The sequence below is a fragment of the Lathyrus oleraceus genome, chromosome 3 (assembly GCF_024323335.1).
Source record: "Lathyrus oleraceus cultivar Zhongwan6 chromosome 3, CAAS_Psat_ZW6_1.0, whole genome shotgun sequence".
NCBI classification, from domain to species: Eukaryota; Viridiplantae; Streptophyta; class Magnoliopsida; order Fabales; family Fabaceae; genus Lathyrus; species Lathyrus oleraceus.
Genome location: NC_066581.1, coordinates 291563039 through 291569038, shown reverse-complemented (window position 1 = coordinate 291569038; position 6000 = coordinate 291563039).

The following is a 6000-nucleotide window of genomic DNA, read 5'->3' as shown; positions in this document are numbered from 1 at the left end:
ATTATCAGATCTGAGTTCTGTTTTTCTCCAATGAAATTAGGGTTTTGCTTTTATATGGTGTGTTAATGATACTGAAACAAAAATTAAGCCAAAGCTAAACATGATTAGTGAAATAGGAGGTGTAGTGCAAAAAATGCAAGTGAGCTTAGCATGTACATGCTACACGTGAACAGTGCCATGCTGGGCCTTGAAATCACTTAAAATCAGCCAATAATCAACATGGAATTGGTATTTTGCATGCATGATCAACAAAATTCAACTTCTTGATTTTTCCTCCAAAATGTTCATGCATGGACAAATGATCATGTGAGCTAATTTCATGCAATGCAATTTTTGATTTGGAAAATATTGGTCATAAGGAGCATGTTGCAAAAAGAGTGGACCAATTTGGAGTTTTGGATCAAAAGTTATGCCATGTTGAACTTCCATGCACACTTGGCAATCATTTGATCATAATTCTTCAACCATTCCTCAGATGCTCGTGATCTTTGACTTTTTGGAAATGGGAGAGAAAGATCTTCAACTTTCATGTTCAACAAAATTTCATTTGAAGCTTCTTTGATGTTGGAAAGTTAAGTTGAATGTGGACTGAAAACTTGCCATTTTTGGAAATTTTAAATTATAGGTCACTTTCCATTTTGGGAAATTTTTGACTTGACCTCAAAATCTTCAATATGGATGTTTGAAATGTCAAATGAACCTTTTTTGAACATGAATGAAGTGTCTCAATCACCTCCCTAACCTCAAAGTCCTTAGTTGACTGTGCAGTGGACTGTCTGGGTCTTCAGATGACTTGAAAATGCTTTAATGAATTTGAATCTCCAACACTTGGGAAAAATGCTCCAAAATGGAACCATAACTCATATAAGCTCATCAAAATGATCATATGGTCCTCATCTCAAGAAAATACCATCATCTCTTGACCAAAGGATGCTCAGGAAGTGCTTGACCTGTGTTTGCTTAAGCTGCAAGTAACAAAGATTAATGACATATTTTTGTACTTTTTGTTAGTAAATGAAATGATAAAAGCAATGATATACAATGCAAGTATGCCTGGTGATCAAAACCACTCAAAAGAGATCCCTACCCAAAGGGGAAAGAAAGCCAAGATGCTCAAAGATCCTTGAGGCTATGCAATGAAATGCTATAATGCCATGAGGAATCTTAGGGATAAAATTAGGGTCTTACACTAACCGATGACGGATATTCTCATCTTTGGTCTTCTGCCCAGTAACTGGTAGTTGTAAATCCTATTTTCCTGCAGTTTTCCCCAACAAGTTTATTCTTACCCAGTAACCGGTAATGAATACTCTCTCTTGGCAATCCTCAGCGAGTCATCCTTTATATGTTCATCCTAACCGGTGTCGGATGTCCTCTCTATCAGATCTTTATTATCTCCTTACCCAGTAACAGGTAATAGATAATAGATTTCAGTTCCTCCGGTGTTGAAGATTATTTCTTCCCCAGTCGAGTTGAGTGCGTGTTTCCTTAGTGAAATCGCTTTCCCTGCATGATTCAAGTACTTCAGTTTTATCCTGACTTACTCGTATCCCCGACAGTAGTTGTTGTTCCCCGGCTGAGTCTCTCCATTTTATATGGAATTTCTCGAGTCCCTCAGCAGTTTTAAGTCAGAGTCTGGCCTACGCATAACCCTTTTTCCTCCTAGAGTCTTTGTCTCCTCAGTGAGTTTTCCTTACGGAATGCATTACGCTCTTGAGGATTTTCGGTCTCTCTGATTTCTTTTCCTTTGTGGCAATGTTTCCCCACAGAGCATTAACTTTTACATTCATATCATAAGCATTAGGAGGTCTCTTAGGGACCAAAATTTGTTTCTATGTTGTTCTTTACGCCCATTCTACTGAGTCAACATGAAGATTTAAACCTTTGCCTCCTCAGTTAGAATGTCCTTAAATAGGGGAGTTGTAAGACCCCAATTTTGACCCTAAGATCCCTCATACAATTTCATCATATGCATTAGCATTGGGATCATACCTTGGCATTATCCTTACCCCTATTTCATTGGGTTTATTTTGGGGGAGATCACTAAGCACTATGTGATTGTGTCATACTTGTATCATCATTTCACTAACCAAAATACAAAAATATGTTTTTGCATTTGCCTAACTCTTTTGTAGGTAGGGCGCGATCTCCATTGATTTATCAAGTTCACATCTAGGCTTTGAGACTCTCGTGACCAAAGAGCACAACCATGGATTGATCCAAGAATGGTTACAAGTATCATATATGAGTCCCAATGACCTCTACATGTCATATTGATCAAGTATTCTTCAAGAGTTTGAGGGTGATTTGCCTTGGAAACCCTAGTTTGACTGGGTATCTTGAGTAACTTCTCCAACAAGCTATCTCACCAATTGATCAAATTTCTCAAGGGACACTTCAAAATTCATCATCTTATGCATATATGATCTACCATGATACAAGAAAGTCCAAAGAATTGAAGGATAGCAAGTTGGTTGATGGTGGTTGGCCAGATGAATTCATCTGATCAAAACTGGGTCTCCCTAGACCCTCTCTCCTACAATTTTCACCATATGAAAATTATTCCAAGATCAAAGTTACTCTAAGTGACATTCCAAACAACTTTTGTGTTGAAACCTAGAGCTAGTTTTTCTTGTAAAATCATTTTCTATGTTGAAACATTATAGGTTATTTTGTCTAAACCCTAGTTTGAAACTCAACTACCCAAGGCCATAACTTGCTCAATTTTTATGAGATAAAATATTTCCAAGTTTCACAATCAAATTCAAGATGTCTACTTCAGCTTTTACATTTTAAGTGTGAGATAATTCAACTTTTTTGAGCATGTGATATGAGGTTACATTATAGGTCATTTTTTACCTATACCATTGAACAAGTGATTTTCCCAACATCAAAAATGCATAACTCTATTATTCTAAATCCAAATTACATGAAATTGGTGACCATTTTTAAGGTCTTTGAAAGAGATACAACTTTGATGAAGACACTTTTCTTATTTGAAGCTCACATAAAAAGTTAAGTAAGGTGGAAGATTGAGGTATATGGCTTGACACTTAGAAAAATTTTCAACATGTATATGACTTGACACTTAGAAAATTTTGAGGTATATGGCTTGACACTTAGAAAATTTTCCAAACTTCCACCTCAAAGTTCTCCATGTTCCAAGCTCCAAATGAAATAGTGTTGAACATAAAAGTTGTTCCCTTTGATCCAAGCTTTCCAAATAACCCAAGTTAATGCATTTTGGACAAAGATTTCTAGGTCTACACATGGCTTTAACAGGGCTGCATAATTGGAAAGAATCAATTGTACAAATTTCAGTTTATATTGCCTTGCCATTCAAGCTTCATTCAGATTTCAACTTGAATCATTTTGGACCTTAATGCATTGCATCATGGGCTTGTACATGCCCATGCACTCGTGCCATCCACATTGCCAATTTTAGACAGATTTTGAAGTGTGTAAATATCATTCCCTTTGGCTATAAATAGAATGCTTTTGAGCTCATTTGAACAAATTTTTGCGCGCCAGCTTTGCCCCCCATTGAAACCCTCTCATTCCAAAGGAAAACCTGAGAAATTTCAATTTGAAATTTGAGTTTGAATCTCAACTGTTGGAGATTCAAGAACTCCAGGATCCAAAGCCTTGCAACCTCTCCAATCACTTCATAATAGCTTCTTAAGTGTGATCAGATCGTGTTTGGAGCAAGCAACATCAAGAACTGCATAACATTGAAGGTAATTTTCATAAAACTTCATCTCTTAGATTCTCACTCAATTCTACTCAATTCTCTTGGATATTTGGTTGTATGAAGTCCTAGCAATGTAGGCAAGAAGATTGAGTTGCTTAGAGGTCAAATCGAAGCAACTCAGTTGATGCACCTCAAAATTCAACTCCTCACATCTCTCTGTATATGTGGAGTTAGTAAAAATTTAGGTGATATTCGTGATCTGCACCATTTTATCTTTTAGATCATATCCTCTTTTGTTATTTTTGATGTGGTGATGATCGAACCAGTCCAGCCAGGGTCATCGGAGAAGATGACCGACCTTTAGACTCCGGCGATGCGTTGGAAGTGTTCAGAGCCATTGATCTGTTTTAAAATATTTTAATCTGGAGCGCTCATTGTGAATGCCAGGCGTGTGGATGAGTTGACTAGAGTGTACCATAGAACGCGTGTTCTCCACCACTTGATCTGCCACCTCGATTAATGAGGCAGATCAAGTGGTCCACGTTTTTTGCTATTTTCTGATTTTCATTTTAATCCTTTTATTTTCATTAATTCATATTAATTTTAATATTGATCCAAAAAATATGAGAGTTTCACCAAAAAATTTCAAATAATTTTCTCTTTCATATTTTGAATTTAAATTATTTTTTGGATCATTATTAATATTTTTCATGATTTAATTGATTTTTGGTTTGTTTTTAATTGTTTAAGAATACTTTAAGTCTTTAAAAATTCTGAATTTTTTTCTCCAAGGTCCTTTGACCTTGTTTGACCTATGATAAATTTCATGGCCATTTCTTTGGTGTTTTGATGAGGTTTTAGGAATTTGACAAACTATACTTAATTTAAATGTATCATTTTAGTCTTTTTAATTTGAATAAACGCCAATTAATTGTGTTGACCAATTGTGATGACTTGTTTGAGTTTGACTCTTGTTGTTGGGCCTTGGTCAAGGTTGATTTGACTTTGTCAAGTTAATATCATTGGATTTAGGGGATTGATGGAATGTACGTTCCATCTCCCAAAATGAATGGATGATATTAATTTGGTAAAAGTCCTCCTTTGACCAATTTGAGTTTTGATCCATTCCCCTCCCTCTTCATCTACTTCCCCTTCTTTATGCATTCATATCATTTGGCCTATGATATCTAAAAATCCTAAGGCTAGTTGATTAAAAAACTAACATAAGTATGAATGAGATTATGCCACCTCTTTTGCATATTCTTTTTGTGTGTGGTATATTTCATGAGCATAGTCCATTATAATATGTCTCTAACATGCATTAACACTAAAATTCAATTGCCCGACCTCAAATAGTTGTGACTTCTACATAAGTCCAATTACAATTGCTTAACATAGTGCTAAATTTGTGACACAAAAGGCATAGCATTATAGTCAGTGAGATTGTAAGTCTCCCCTATTTCATGGTATTGTATGGAAACTTGACCTTTTCTCCTTCCTTTGGAAGATGTATTGGTTCAAGGATCCATGCTTGTGATAAGTGGGTTGAGTGTTCTCCAAAGAATGACTTCAAATAAAAAAGCAAAAGCAAAACAATACTAACTTCTAACTCATTAACAACTAACATTTAATTTCAAGTCATTTACTTTAATGCAATTTAATTTTAGGCTTTATTCATTTGCCATTATTCATATCATTCTAATTGTTTATGCTAATGCAATTTTTACTTTGTCCACTTGGACCATATTATGTGATATATCTTGTTTGTGTATTTTGTTTGCTTGTTTGGTCTTTGACCATTAATGTACATAATAACAACAAAAACCTTAAAAGACTTTTGTATGGACTGTTGGCTTGATCTTGGACAAATGAACTTAGAATTTAGGCAACATTCACATGCTAAAGGACTTGGCCAATGCCAACTTTTGTGAAACCAGGTGCTTGCAATTTGAAACTTCATCTGACACATCTTTGAAGATCCCTTTGAGTTCATCTGCAACATGATCATTGTGAAGCTGTTATTTTGAACCGGTGACTTATGGAATTCATCTGTTACATGGGATAATTTGAAGAAGATCATGGAGTGGCTAAGCTTGGATGTGGTTATCTTTATTTGTTGCCTCGCTCTACAAGATAATATAATTGTGCATTTGTGTCCAAGGGAACTTGGGTTTCTATTGACATTCTTGTCTATTGGATTGCTACCCATTGGTCATATCTTTTCAACCCTTAACTTTTAATTTTGTGTATAGGATTAGTCTCTTCATCTTCTCCATATTTCTTAAATTTCAAAATCCCTCCCTCCCTTT